The sequence below is a fragment of the Pinus tabuliformis genome, chromosome 2_1 (assembly GCF_031772625.1).
Source record: "Pinus tabuliformis cultivar Carrire ecotype Pingquan chromosome 2_1, CPIR1, whole genome shotgun sequence".
NCBI lineage: Eukaryota > Viridiplantae > Streptophyta > Pinopsida > Pinales > Pinaceae > Pinus > Pinus tabuliformis.
The window spans coordinates 820,779,465-820,796,133 of NC_142299.1; positions in this window are offsets into that span (position 1 = coordinate 820,779,465).

A 16,669-nucleotide genomic window follows, 5' to 3' on the forward strand; every position below is an offset into this window, starting at 1 on the left:
ACCATGAATGGTTAAGGCCCTCTATAACAGTTCCTTTATCGGAACTCAATCACCCCGCTAAAACCTCCTATCGGAACTTAAACTAGTCCTCAAGATTCGTTTATTACTTTAGTTTAAAGCCTTCCATTAACCTTCCCTATCGGAACTTGAAACCACCTCACAACCTTTATAAACCCTTAATCACATATATATAACTTTTCCCTTTCAAAACCTTGGTTAATATATATGTTTATCGTATAAATGTTTCCTCAATGCTTTTTCTTATAAAGCCCATTAACAAAGAAAATGCCTGCAAACCTACCTTCTTTCCGCCTTCCGTACTGCTTCGGCACAGATTCTGAGGTTGTACCTCTATCCCAACCGGTTATTGGCTCTTCATGGGTCACATATGCCTCATCACTCCTTTATTCCTGATACGCGACTATCGGAACGCATATATCTATATATATATATATATATATATATATATATATATATATATATATATATATATATATATATAGATATACGGGATTTCATTACAACTCCACTCCGAAACCCTTTATTCGGATTTCAAATCCCATGCACTGCATATAATAAATCATCGAATCCACTTTCTTCCTCCGTGTTCTCCAGACGCCACTTCCTCGATTGACATTCCCATTTATTTCCAGCCCTAACTCCTCCGATTTCAATTTAGCGATCCAATCGCGACCGTTGATCTGATTCATGATTCGAAGGTTGAGATTTATTCACACGATCGCATTTCGCTAACCCTCCAGGCCAGGTCCTTTAACTTCAAAGCGCCGATCTTATAGACCTGATATGGTATAAAACCTCGCCTATAAATGCTTCAAATCTGGAACCCGATTCCGACTACGTTTTCACTCATTTTTTGTGTAAATATAGTTTTCCATTCGCGGCCCAAAATTACATGATTAACTCTGCCGATGTGACATTCTATCTACTCTTTAGCAACGTCATCTGGACCGTTGATCCTCGAGATCTAATGGTTGTTGAGCATCGAACTTCACTTTTATGTTCCTCCTTTATCACTTAGTTTTTGCGCTAGATTTCAGTTCTTCTGTGGTTTGCTCTTCTTCGGTCTTCTTGCTGTTTTATTGCACGAACCCTCTTGAGCTTTAATCCTTTGTAAATCTCACTTCGCTTCCACCTCAGAGCTTCACTCTTTTCTCCAATTTGATTCAAGGATCCTTTTACGGTTCCTCTGAATCAAATCCGTTCCTCTGCATCCTTCATAATTCTGCCTGCAACCTGTTGTAGAGCCTACGAATTCACAAGTAAATCATTCATGAAATAATTCCTAATGCATTGACACAGTCAGGAACAAACTCTGCATATATTAATGTAAAAGAAAAGATTACATTCAAGCCTCCTTGGTCTCACACAGGCCTATTTTTCCATGTCAGTGGCCTCTTCCATTTGACTTTGCTCGTAGGCTTACATATATGCCAGCATTGGTTTTGTTGAACTAAATGTGTGGTAAATCCTAAACTAACTCCTAAATCCTCTGTACTAACTCATAATTCTTCTGCCCACTTCTACTTCCATTAATTCCTAAAGTCTCTCTCTCGTCCCTCGAATCATGTACTGCTTTAATAATTCTGATTGACTTTGGACTCTTGTCATTTATTCATCACTCAGTTCTCATTTATTTGAGAGCACTTACAATTTCCTCCCATTATCCAATTTAATCACTAAAAGGTCTAAATTACATTAATTTGAGACTTAGGAAAGATATTTCCTAAAAATACATGACCCCTCTATGTCTATTTATTTACAATGATTTTCTCTTGGGTGAATGCTCCTGCATCAGACTCCCAAAGTAGAAAATATTCATGATCTCCTGATCATGTGTCTTCTGGTCTTGGTCTTCCTAGATCCCACACTTTTTTCTGTATCTGTCCACATGCTTTGTTCCCTTGTTGCTGCTGTACTTTTGCTGTCTTTTGCTCCATCTTCTTCTTCTTGTCAATCAGGTTCAAGTTCTTATTGATCTTGCTTCCTGCTGCTACCATTTTCCTCCATTTCAACTGCTTTATCATCAATTGCCACATTTCTTCAATCTCTGTTTCCAGTACCTCTTTGGACTGGTCCATATTCTGCTTCATATTTTTGCCTCCTTCTTTTTGTTTCAGGTTGTTGCTGTCCACTAGTTCTTCAATCTGCTGCTAGTTTTCTTTACTTACTTCATCCTTTGCCTTGGTTGCTTTGCCGACTTCTACTTTGCTTGCTTTTATGCTGTCTCTTATACTGAATTTTGCTTTGTTTGCTTCAACTTTTGGTTTGCTTGCTCTTGCTTCAACGCTTGCTGTGACTCCTATGCTGACTGCCTCCCTATCATCCTTACCCTCTTTCATTATTGAATCATGAATGTTCAACACTTTCTCCAGCAAATTAACTTCTCTATTCCATGGATTGAGTTCATCCATAGATTTCTCTTCTTTCACTTTTATTTGGCTGTTCACTTGTGCCAAATCTCCTCTAGCAATTGCAACAAAACCTGCATTCACAAAACACTTGTTAAAATTAAAAACATAAGGCTGTTGTGCCTTGTTTTCCTTTGGCAACAATTCAGTTTGCTGCACTGTTTTTTTCTCCTCTGTCAACACATTAGTATGCTAATTTGAACTCTCAAAAGAATTCATGAGACTGTCCATTAGTCTCTCTTCCACACCATCTGTCCTAATGATGCCTTCCTGCTCTTGTCCACTGTAGTGAACTCCTTTTTCTGCAATCATACTGTCATACTCTGAATTCTCCAACAAATATTCCAGCAATGCAATTTCCCTGTGACACTTTGCATGTATTTCATCATCACTTATGTTTTCTACATTTACACGCAAATTATTAGTTTGGGAATCATAAGGTTCAACAGTATCAAATGTTTCTTCACATATAAGCTCTTCAGACTGAACTTCATCTCCTTCTTCCACAAGAACTTGTTCCTGTGTTGTCACATCTTCACACATCCATGCATTGTTAAGTTCCTTCTGCTGCAATAAATCACTGTTTCTCTCATTTAAGAGACATTCTTCATCCTCCTTTATTTCAGAGTTTTTATCTTCTAAAAGATACTTCTCCATACTTCTGACAACTTCTAAAGATTGCTCATCCTCTGCAAAACACTCTTTTGTTAGTGTTCTTTCCCCCTTTGCTAAGTCTTTCCCATAGACTTCTTCTTCCTTAACATCTTTCAGTAGATGTTCTTCTTCTTCACTAACTATCTCAACAGCTTTCATGGCTATTTCCACTGTGCCTATCATCATGGTGAATTGATGATCTTTTACTATGTTTTCAGCTAACATAGTTTCTTCTTCTTCAGTACATTTTGCCTTGCTGTCCCTCTGTAACTCTTCTCCCAGAGTTATCCTTGTCCCATCATCTTCATTAACATTCTCCTGCACTTGGTTTTCATCAATAACATTAATCAAACTCATTTGATTACCTTTCTGAGACAATAATAAGATCCTGATTCCTCATCTCCATGACAACTTCTATAGACTCATCCATAGACCTTTTCTTCTGTATGTAGTCAAATTTCTCCTCTTCTAAAAAGTTTTCTTTGTCACCTTTTATTTCTAGATCTTCATCTCCTCTGAAGATATCTTCAAATGGCTGCTTTTCTCCTGCAATATCTGCCATCATATACAAACTATCAGTTTTAAAAATATAAGACCCTATGGTCTCACTTGATGGTTCAGCCATCATATCTCCTTGTTGTTCTAAATCATTCATATGATTCAGAAATTCTTTGATAGTCTCTTCTTCAATCTCCTCAAGCCCTTCACTTGGTTGCTTGATATCTTCCTCCAACTGCATATGAGACCTATCTATCTCATCTTCTTCCAAAACATAATTTGGATTCTGCTGGGCTTCTTCCTTCTTCATGACAATATCATCCAATTGTCCTTCTTTACATGTTTCACCTACATACATACACAAATTGTCAGTTTTAAACCCATGTGACCCTTTGGCCTCACTTGAAGTTTCAATCTTCAAGTCTTCATCTTCAGTCTCTCCCAGAATTTCTCCTTGTTCTAGTTCACAAATGGATTCTTCCATTTCTAACTCAACTTCCTTGAGTTTTTCCTTCAGCCATTTTACTTGCATTTGATGTAGTCTTATCTTTATTTCATGCCACTTCACTCGCTTTTTCCCCAAGACCCAACCTAGTCTCCGATGTTCCTCAAGCATTCTCCTTAATGCATTCAGTTGTTATTTTAACTCTGCAACTTCCCGGTCAATTTACTCTTGACTTATCTTCTTGCCATTTTCCTGGCATCCTTCTTCTCATATCTTCTACTGTAGCTTCTCTCTGAACCTTTGCCATGACTATCAGTAATCATCTTCTTCTCCTCTATCTTCATGAGCTTCTCACTTATCTGCAACAAGCCTCTGCTATAGCTAGTCCTCTTGGCTACAATCTTACCTCACTAAGCTCTCCTCACTCAGTGTTTTGGTAAGCATAGGTCCTCTGTCTGGAACCTTCTCTTGAGAAACACCTTTGCTCCTTCTAGGCTTCTACAGTCTCTCACTCTCTCTTGAGAACACTTCAGTTGTCCTCTTTGTCCAATCTCTTGTTGGATTCTTCAGGTTCACTGCAACTTCTTCTTCAAAGAGTTCCCCTTATTTTGTCTTCAAGAACTCACCTGGTTCTTCTCTCACAGCTTTTCTTGCTGCCACTTGTGCATTAGTATAAAAACACACATTCTCAATTTAAAACAGAACATATTACCTCACCTTCAAGATCTCAGCGTGATCTTGTTTCACCCATTCTTCTGCACTTTGAATGGATTGTCCTCAGTTTACCCTCTAAGTCCTCTTCCTTCAGAACTTGCATTAAATAATCTTGCTTTCTCTTTTCTTCAAGAAATCCTCTATTCTTGTCTACTCCAAGCCTCTACTGGAACTGCTACAATCTCCCACTATAGTCTTTATCATTTAGCACATTACCTTTTCCTGTGTGCAAACTCCCTTTAGCTGAAATCTTTTCCCACTCTGATTTCAATTATGCTCTGATTAGAGATCTGCTCCGATTACAAACTTCTGCTCTGATACCACTAATGGTGCAAGGTAATACTCGCACATACCCACAGTATACATTAATATGCATAAATATCTCTGTCCCAGGTAATTGACTCTCAAAGTAGTCAAATATTCAAACCATGAATGGTTAAGGCCCTCTATAACAGTTCCTTTATCGGAACTCAATCACCTCACCAAAACCTCCTATCGGAACTTAAACTAGTCCTCAAGCTTTGTTTATGACTTTGGTTTAAAGCCTTCTGTTAACCTTCCCTATCGGAACTTGAAACCACCTCACAACCTCCATAAACCCTTGATCACATATATATAACTTTCCCCTTTCAAAACCTTGGTTAATGTATATGTTTATCGCATAAATGTTTCCTCAGCACTTTTTCTTATAAAACCCATTAACAAAGAAAATGCCCACAAACCTACCTTCTTTTCGACTTCCGTACGACTTCGGCACAGATTCTGAGGCTATACCTCTATCCCAATCGATTATCGACTCTTCATGGGTCACATATGCCTCATCACTCCTTTATTCTCGATACGTGACTATCAGAACACACACACACACACACACACACACACACACATATATATATATATATATATATATATATATATATATATATATATATATGGGATTTCATTAAAACTCCACTCCAAAACCATTTATTTGGATTTCAAATCCCATGCACTACATATAATAAATCATCGGATCTGCTTTCTTCCTCCGTGTTCTCCGAACTCCACTTCCCCAATCGCCGACTAGCGCTTTATCGCTATCGGCACATCGGCATTCCCATTGACCACCAGCCCTAACTCCTCCGATTGTGATTTAGCGATCCAATCATGACTGTTGATTTGATTCATGATCCGACAGTTGAGATTTATTCGCGCGATCACATTTCGCTAACCCTCCAGGCCAAGTCCTTTCACTTCAAAGCGTCGATCTTACGGACCCGATATGGTATAAAACCTCGCCTATAAATGCTTCAAATCCGGAACTCGATTCCGATTAAGTTTTCACTCATTTTTTTGGTGTAAATTGAGTTTTCCACTCGCGGCCCAAAATTACATGATTAAATCTGCCGATGCGATATTCTATCTGCTCTTTAGCGATGTCATCTAGACCGTTGATCCTCGAGATCTAACGGTTGCTGAGTGTCGAACTTCACTTCTCTATTCTTCCTTTTTCACTTAGTTTTTGCGCTAGAACTCAGTGCTTCTGTGGTTTGCTCTTCTTTGGTCTTGTTGTTTTATTGCGCGAACCCTCCTGAGCTTTACTCATTTGTAAATATGACTTCACTTCCACCTTAGAACTTCACTCTTTTCTCCAATTTTATTCAAGGATCCTTTTACGATTCCTCTGAATCAACTGCATTCCTCTGTGTCCTTCAGAATTCTGCCTGCAACCTGTTGCAAAGCCTACGAATTCACAAGTAAATCATTCATGAAATACTTCCTAATGCACTGACACAGTCAGGAACAAAATTTGAATATATTAATGTAAAAGCAAAGATTACATTCGAGCCTCCTCGGTCTCGCACATGCCTATTTTTCCATATCAGTGGTCTCTTCCATCTGACTCTGCCCGTAGGCTTACATATATGCCAACATTGGTTCTGTTGAACTAAATTTGGGGTAAATCCTAAACTGACTCCTAAATCCTCTGTACTGACTCCTAAATCTTCTGCCCACTTCTACTTCCATTAATTCCTAAAGTCTCTCTCTTGTCCCTCAAATCGTGGACTGCTTTAAGAGTTCTGATTGACTTTGGACTCTTGTCATTTATTCATCACTCAGTTCTCATTTATTTGAGAGAACTTAAAATTTCCTCCCATTATCTAATTTAATCATTAAAAGGCCTAAATTACATTAATTTCAGACTTAGGAAAGCTATTTCCTAAAAATACATGACCCCTTTATGTCTATTTATTTACAATGATTTCCTCGTGGGTGAATGCTCCTGCATCACCCTCAGTGAGGGTGATCTAGTCGAAAGAATTCTTGGAGGCTTTCTACTTCTTCCGTGGCTCCATCTTCTCTCTCAGGTGTTGTCGCTTTAGCTCTATGGACATTGTCTATGGGTCCACGCCACCTTCCTCTGTTTCTGTATCCTGTTCAGGCAAAGGCGACTTTTGGGCCTCACGCTCCTTCTTTGCTGCCTTTTGTTGTTCTTCTGCTACCTTCGCAGCGTCCCACGTCTCCTGTGCCTTTGTTGTTGCTTCTTCGTTCCTTCTCTTCTCTGCCAATTGTGCCATCGACAGTTTTTACTCCTCCTTCTTCCTCTGTGCAACAGACTTCTCTGATTCCACCGTGGAGTTGGCGGGAGTGCGCCACTCCGGAGACCATGACTCAAGCACGGTGAATATGACATCGTTTGTGGCCAGGTAAGGTAGCTCAGTCCATTTCTTCACAGGGTCCTTACGCACCCTGATATATACATGATGGAAGTCCGCCTTGAACTCTGCAAAGTTATGCAGACTATTATAGACAGTGGGTGATAACCACGGATTGCGGTTAATCCCCATTCTGATGTTCATATCCATGAACACCTAGAATATCTTGCTGTCTTTGAACCTCTGCACATCTTTAGTTGCCCACAGTGAAGCATACTTCACTGCCTCCGGAAGATCCTTCGGAATCGTTGGGAGCTGGCTGTCCTCAGGCAATTCCCAAGCCACCAACACTGTGGATAGCAGAAGCCATGCATAGTGGAAAGTCTTCCCCTATTCATGTGCCTCACGACAATTCTCCATGAACTCCTTGCACAAGTACTTTGACTAGTTAAAATGGACCCCCTCTGCGCACTGCACGACAAGTGCAACCATCGGCGTGGGCACCTCATCTGCGCGACACTCCCGCATAACCTTTCCAGCCAGTATCTGTGTCGTGACTCTTATCGCATTATTGTTGATACTAGAGATCGCATACCCACTCTTCTTCTTCTCCAGCTTGAATTTTTTCTTCATGGCCTCCGAGATGGTAAAATCGTTACTCTTACTGTCCGAAATATCCACTGGGTCCTCCCCCTTGCAAGGGAGTCGGGTAATTCTATGGATTAGGTGGTCCATGATGGGGATGGGCTCCTCCAGCCACAAACAACCATCATGCACTAGGAAGAGAAGCTACCTAATGAAAAAAATAGTTACTGGGGCACGATGGTAATGCGACACCCAGAGCAGGTTTAACAACCTTGCTTTCTCTACTCTGCGCAACCACTTGTGTGGCTTCAACTCTATGACTCTCGCCGCTGTGTTTTTCTTCAGCCGCATTAGCTATGCGGTTTCCAAGTGTGGGAATTTATCATGGTCCGTGAGATCCAAATCTTCAAACTTTAGAACTGGCACCCATCCTAAGTGCGCTCCTTCAAAAATGATATCATCTGGGAGCAGCGGAGCCTGCAGTGAGCTTTTGCTCTCATTTCGGTCAGCCTGGTCAGAAGGTCTGCACGCTAGGTTTCCTCCTCCATTTCTTCATCCTCCTCCTCTTCTACCAGGATTTCCTCAAGGTCTTCCTCCTCCTCATCGACTTCCAAATTAATTGCCTTCCCCTTTTCTTCCATGGTCAATTTAGTTCTTAGCGGATTTCTAGGGGACATGCACACCGGTACCATAGGCTGCTTATCTTTCTTGGGCCTCGGCGTGTACGACGATATAAGGATTTACGCAACTATCTCGGTGCTTTTTGGGCATCTTCTATCATCATGGCCTGCACGACCTCTTAAGCGGTCATCTCTACAATATCCATGGCTTCTTCAGACGCTGCCATATTGTTGTTCCACAAATCTCTCAACGGATCAGGTAAGTGCTCAAACAATTCCTTTGACTTCAAAAGATCGAACAAATTGGGGTTCATGAATCTTTGGGCGCACAATAGCTCAATTCTCAAATGGCCAAGTGTTGTTTGATGGGCGACCCTTTGCAATTTATAGCGCCTTTTGAATTCGAATTCGACTATCCCCCCCAAATTTGGTCGATTAATGCTCCCTTGGTGGCAGATTTTCCCAAATATAGCCCATGAAGTTTGCCTTAAATGCCTACTGCCTGCTCCATTTGGTCTCAAACCAAGCATCACATCGTGAATAGTGACTATAACGGTCACTTTCTAGCCAAACCGCGCTGTAGCGCAACTACTCTTGCGTTGTTACGGACCCTGTGACACCTCGCTACTGAGCGAAGTCCTGACATTGCGCAGCTCTAGGGCAGAGTAGTTTATAGTCCTGCGCTTCCTTTCAGCTACCTGGAGCACTAAGACTATGCTTCCCACAGCTAGTCAGATGGGTGGGCCACCTGTGTAAGGCTTCAACTAACTACCATTTACTTTTCTTGGGAAGAGTTCTCCATTTAACTTTACCAACTGCACCGCACCTCCGTTTGTGATCTTAATAACATAAGGTCCCATCCAATGCATCAAACTGATAAACTCTCGATGGTAGTATCTAAGATCGTCAATGTAATAGAGCTCCTCTTGCTTTATGACCATGGTCTTTTGGCCAAGGAAGTCCTTCTGTATTCCTTCCTCAAGTTTCTTGACTCCTGTTTCCGCCATGGCACTTTTCTCCCTCAACCGAACTCTTTTTTTCATGAGTTCTTGGAGCCTAAGATCACCCTGCTGGATCTCCTCATCGAGTCCCAATCATTCATCTTTGAGCTCTTCCAATGGCGTGATCCTTTCTTCTAGGGCTCTGCGGTCTATTACCCCTGCCAGCGCCATTATGCATGAACTAGACATGATAAACTCCATAGGTATTACGGCCTCTACTCTAGCAACCAATCGAAAAGGCGTATATCCGAGTATGCACAGGTCCCAACCACTTTGCTGCGTGTTTCATACCTTGTTCAACGCGTTGCACACTTTGTCAAATGCTTTTGCGTGGATAACCTTCTACGGGATTGTTCTTCCCACATACTGTCTATCCAACCTTAAGAGCCAACTGCACATCTGTACCCCCCAACACATGCTTATTGATCATACCTCTTAGCGCAGAGTGCATGCGCATCCGCATAGGTTGTTTTCCATATGTCGTCATCCACCTGGCTAGATATGCGCACAGAGTATCCTGCCAATTGTATTTATCTGCCAGTCACACTCTAAGCTTCCCAAACCGTGTGCGCATCATTCTCTTGCATTCGCACCAATCCTCAAAGCTCCCTTTGTGCGTACCATACCACCTCGTGGGCGTAGTGCGCAGTACCCAATTCAAAGCCTGGAAGTGTTGATTTTTCGTCACTTATCTTTCAAATCTATCCCAGAAGACATCTACCTCACTTAAACCATCATAAGTAGGCAGGTCCCTTACTTCTGTCGATACGCAACATAGCGATATTGTCATCATATTACAATTTAGTGTGGTCACCTCATGTAACCGATTTTGCCATCGCTCAGTTTCCTCATCCGAATCCAAAGTATTGGAGCTCTCACACTCCCATGCAAGCCGTCCATCCGTAGTGGGATTCACCCAGTCCTACTTTCGCGCTGTTATCTTATAGATGCAGTCCAAACCATCATCACTTTCATAGTTGTGCATCGGTTTTGTATAGCGTGATCCTTCAGTAGGGTCCAAAGGTATAACTACGCGTAGTGACTTCTTTTCAAAAATCATCTTGCACTTCTTTAGATTAATCACCTCGTTCATGTCAGTGCCCCAATCAATTCCTAAGAGCATGGGGTAGGGATTAATGTCATCAACAATCTCTATTACTTCAAATTCTGCTAGCATGCTCACTCCCTCAATATCCACAATAATTCCCTACAATCTTCCCATAGGAATTATCTTTTGCCGGTTCTCCATTCGCAGCTGAATAGGAGACCATTGCAGCATAGGTTTCCCCATGCTCCCATGTTTTCTTCGGCAGAACGTTCGCATCCGATCCTAAATCCAGAATTACTTGGTCCATCTCATATTCTCCAATTTGCATGGTTAGCCTCATTTCTCTCCCCGTCCTCGTCTTATGCTTTCCAATCTTCCAGACTATGCGTGGTTCTCTTGGCGCGGTCCCAACGCATCTGTTAATGAGTTCCTACAATCCTTTTACAACCTTAATGTCGCGTAGTAACTTCATGCATGTTTCCAGGAATGTCGTAAGCATATATGGGTCCATCTCCGACTCCGGTCTATCTTTGATTCCTGAAGTGGAGGCATCAGCGAAGCTCTTCTTAGCTTCGATGAAGGTTTCCTTAGCGCGCTCCAAATCAAAATCTGCTTCTTTTGCCAGAGCTTTGCGAACCTAAGTACTATCTTCGGGTTGTTTGCCTTTATCATCTCCCGTCACGATTCCACTTCGGAGCACAATGTTCACATTCAGATCTTCCTTGTGTGGCTTAGAACTCATCATCTGCAAATTCTGAGTCGGGGGAGGTGGTAGCGCTCCCTTGTCACGTATCCTAGCTATCAGCGTAGGACAATCTTCCGTCTCATGATCAAACAAGGTACAGTACAAACACGATGGACGTGTTGGGTTTGTAATATCGGGGGCATAATGTCCCAGCCCTCTGCAATTGTAGCATATCAGTTGTCCGCGATCTCTTCCAGGTCCTCCTCCACCTCAGCCTCATCCATGCCCCTGAAATCATATTTGCGCCACTCCTGCATTCTGGTCTAGGGGTCACGTTTCAGCCTGAACTCTGTAGGTGGGATTTCTATCCATCATTAACTCACAGCTTCTACAAGTGCGCTCATCGTGTCCCACTGACCTACAAAAATTATAGAACAATTGCTGCGAATTTTGTGTATACTTCTGTAACAATGGCAGTTGTCCATAGCATGTTTCCCTCCTATTTGACAAATGGTGCACCACAAAGCAGGCGTCACGCTAGGTCTTGCTTGTGCCTCCAGTCTTAACGGCATCGGTCCTCCTCCCGCGAGGTAATTTGCAAACATCGGGTGGTGGTCCTTATCATGACCGTGACCCTTGCATTTTACGCACCACACCTCTTCGCGCACTTCTGGTTAGGCTATCCTATCCTACTTCAGATTCTGCATCTCAAGGCATAAGTTTTTCAATTGTGCATGGATCTACCGAACTCCCAAGTTAGGATCCTGCATTGGGGTCTCATGCAGCCTCATCACGATCTCTAAGGCCTTTGTCTGAGTCGTTAACTTCTGCTGTGATAACGCACTCCTTAAATGTGGCATTAGCGATGCTACAACCATTCACGATGTTGTCCATCCGTCAAATTCATATTAGCTTCGCAAATCGTACACTTCAACCTATGATCCAACTCTCAAGGAGTTTTGCCTGGTAGCATTGTGATTTCTTTGAACCCAATGATTGACTGTGCTTCAGAATTCGGCCGGCTAAATTCTCTGTTTAGCGCTGCCTGGATATCCTCGATTCCTGCATTTGGACTATCATTGGAGTGCTTAATATACCAGGTCAATGCGTAGTCCTACAGATCGTTGACCAATGTCACTTTCTTTATATTATCATCTGTAACTCCCTGCACTTCCCTTACAACTCTTACCATGAATAAAATTGGTCCGGGTCCTCATTTCCCACTCCCTTAAACACATGCAACTTTATCGTGCTTGCCATATTGACTCGCACTGGTGGCGGAGGTGGTACGGGTGAAGATGGAGGTGAAGGTGGTGGTGGTGTGGGTGGGGGTGGTATTCATGGAATTCTTTGCCTTATCAGATGGATCGTACTTCGCGGCGAGACCTTCGCGAGTTCTTCCTCGTCCCCTCACGGAGGTGAAATCAAGGGGCTAATTTCTGGTCCCTTATTTCCTTCGTTCTTGTAAGTTTTTCCACTTCGCGTAGCACCAAACATTAAGGTAATTCCATAACCATCTTTTCACACAATAACATTTTTATCCAAGTATTCAGGGACTTTACGTACTTACCTCACGGTCCCTTGAGAAAGCGTCGCTCTGCCTCGCTATAGCTTACTGAAGTATCTACCACGAACTCAGTAAGGAATCCTCCTATAATCCAATCGAGCCAGTGATCAATAGCATGCATGATCTGATCCTCCGATGCTTCCAATATGTGCACCAAGTCTGGGGTCCACACAATAGGACCGTCGAGCTTCCACCTTCCTTGGCTATCTGCTAGCTTCACGATCCACTTGTACAACTCAGTAGGGAAATATGCGAAAAGGATATCGTGGATTTCTATGTACAGGTAGCAGTCTAACCACTCTTCTTTTGTATGTTGTGAATTCCTATTCTCCTGCGCCGCAAACTCGTGAATCCTCCTGTCCAACCAACCTTCAATTTCCTTCTTAGTTGGATTCTAATGATACGACATCATACATCTCTATGCAGATTCTGTTACTGGCAACTGAACCATTTGTTGGATTTATGGGGCTTGACCCAAGTTCAAAGTTAATTATCCAAACAAATCCCTACACTATTGGCCCTTTCGGCATCAGACCGCAGTGCACGAACTAAAGTCTCACTTGAAGCAGTATGGGGGGATGCTGGAACCTAGTTTCTACACCCTGGAGATGTCTGAGGAGTCGATTTAGTCCAACTGTGCCTACCTTTGCACAGGTTACTTCGTGCACTATTCTGACCTGCGATACCTTCACGATATGTTATAATCGCCTGCTCACATCCCTAACCAGGAGCTGAGAGGCCATCGCGCTACTATGGCAGCGATCTGCACTATTTCCCCAAATTACACTGCGTATCTTACTTATCTTCTTACATATGTTGGTTAACTTTGCGTAAACAGATACTTTATCTCACATTTACTTAATCAACACAATCATATATGTTCGTGCATGATATAAACAACAGAAATGTAATTTAACCCAATACCTTCAATGCAGAAAACAATAAATAAATACACAAGGATGGTATAAAACTTCTCTTTATTAATGCTTCAACGGTTACAGACTCAACTTGCCCTGCGCACTCAGCTGCGGACTACTAGGCCTCTGTGCACTCAGCTGCAGAGCCTTCTCCTATTGTACGAACCAAAGACTCAATTCTACACTTCAAACAAGACTCAATTCTTCATCATTCCTTCCTTGACTTCTCCCTTTTACAACTTAGAGCCTCGCTCTATTTGTACAATCCCATGGTCCATGGACCATGGGTGGATCTTTAAAGCCGACATTATATTACAAAATTGAGGGCGAACAACCTTATGACTCATTTACAACTTCTCGCTCTGCGCCCACAAAATGCGGAGTCTTTACACCGGATTTACACTTTTTAGCCAAAATTTGGGCTTTAAGCCTCAAAACTTCCCTTGGCGAATCCCGTGCCCAATAGGTCATATTTTTGGAGGAGGTGAGTTGAAAATAGATCCCTCCAAGGTTGATCTCATTTTGAATTGGCCAAGGCCTAAGACAGTTACTGAGGTAAGAATTTTTTTGGGAGCAACCTAATATTGGAGGAAATTCATTGCTAACTTTTCTTCTATAGCAGCTCCTTTTCATGTATTGACTAGTGTGAAAAATTCAGTGGGGAGCAAACAACAAAAGGCCTTTGATACATTGAAGGAAAAGATCAATTCAGCCCCCATACTCGCACTTCCAGACTTGAGACAGTCATTTGAGATCCAGACTGATGCTAATGACTATGCCATGGGTGCAATCCTAATGCAACATGGTAAGCCTATATGTTTTCATTCGAAAACTTTCAATGGTGCAATGATTCATTATCCTACATATGACAAGGAATTGTATGCATTGGTGCAGAGTATGAAAAAGTGAAAACAATACTTGATGGGTAAGGAAACAATCATTCACATTAATCATCAGCCATTGCAATACTTGCAATCTCAATTTAAGTTGCAGCAATCAAGGCACTTACGATGGTTGGGTTTTCTTCAACAATTCCACTTGGTAATAAGGTATAAGAAAGTTATTTATAATAAAGTTGTTGATATGATTTCTAGGCGTATTATTAGTGCAGCTACTTTACTCAAGCATAATTATGTTTTTCATGAAAGTTACATTAAGCAATATGCATTAGACAATGATTTTCAAGATGCTTATGCAAGCTTGAGTCAAGGTAACCAAGTAGAGGAACTGGATTATCATTTGCATGATAAATTGTTGTACCATCTTGGTAAGCTTTGTATTCCACATGGAGAAAGAATCAACATCATAAGATAGGCACATAATTCTCTCATTGTTGGTCATTTCGATGTAAGGAAGATGGTGGCACATCTACAGAGGTATTGTTATTGTCCTCGTATGCTTGAAAGTGTTTCACGTCTTATTAAAGGATGTTCATTATGTGCAGTCAGTAAGCCTAGCAATAAGAAGTTATGATTGTACACACCACTTTTAGTACCTTCATGACCATGGGAGAGTGTTTCTATAGATTTTGTAGGAAGTCTTCCATTGTCAAAAACAGGTCATGATTATTTGTATGTAGTTGTGGATAGGTTCAACAAAATGTGCATTTTGATGCCATGTAAAAAGAAAATTGCAGCTGAACAAACTACTCAGTTATTCTTTCAGAATGTATGGGTGCATTTTGGATTTCCCACATCCATTGTTAGTGATCGAGATTCTCGCTTTGTTGGGAACTTTTGGTGAAGCTTATGGGGATTCATGGACACCAAATTGAAAAAGAGTACAACATTTCATTCAAAAACAGATGGTCAAATCGGGGTGGTGAACATGATAGTGATACATCTTCTTCGTGGGTATTGCGACAAGCATCCTAAGTTGTGGGATTAACATTTTCACTACATTCAGCATGCTTACAACCGGGCCAAGCACTCTTCAACTCAAACATCTCCATTTGAAGCATGTTTGGGATACTTGCCTAAATCTCCTTTGGATTTCATTTTTGGAAAGGATGTTGCTATTGATGGTCATAGTGACATAGATAAAGCAATAAGGTTCATTGAACAAATCCAATTGGTACACCAAAGAGTTCAAGAACAACTGGAAAAGATCCAAGGCAAGTACAAAGCAAGGCATGACAAGCATCGGGTGGATCACAAGTTCCAAGTCAGTGACGAAGTTTGGCTTCACATTAGCAAAGAGAGGCTCTAAGGAGAAGGTAAAAAGCTGAAACCAGTTAGATATGGTCCATTCAAAATTCTGGAAAAGATTGGTGACAAAGCCTTCAGGTTGAATTTGCCTTCATATATGAAAATCTATGTTGTTGTTAATGTGGAAAATTTAAGGTTGTATGAGCCTCCTTTGATTGAAGAGCAAGGAGAAAATGTCCAGATTCCTTCCATTGAGGATTTTTCTCCTGAATACCTTGATGAACTACAACAAGACACCATTCTTGACAAAAGAACAAGGTCTTCAAAATGAGGGAATGTGGATTACCTTCATGTGGGGTTTAAAAGAATTGTTGTAGTGGCTACAACCACCCTCCAAAATTTTGCCTTAGCTTTGTTTTGGAGCCTCCCTACCAACCTTTCACAGCAGCATGTCTTGCCTTCTCAAGTACACAAGCTTCAGAGTTTTTTTGTAGAATGACAGTCTGTCCATCAAACCTTGTTGCATCCCCCTCATAGGTTATTTCTTGAGACTTGGTCCAGCTGCACGCTGAGCAGCTCCCTCAATAAATTACGAAATTCTAGAGGGGAACAAGCCTTCCCTCCAGAAATCAATTCTGTCTGGCAGCCTGATGGGCTCCAAAATTGCAAAAATTTTCCTGTCATTGTTCACTGGAAAAATTGCACAATTCCTCCCATCAAGAC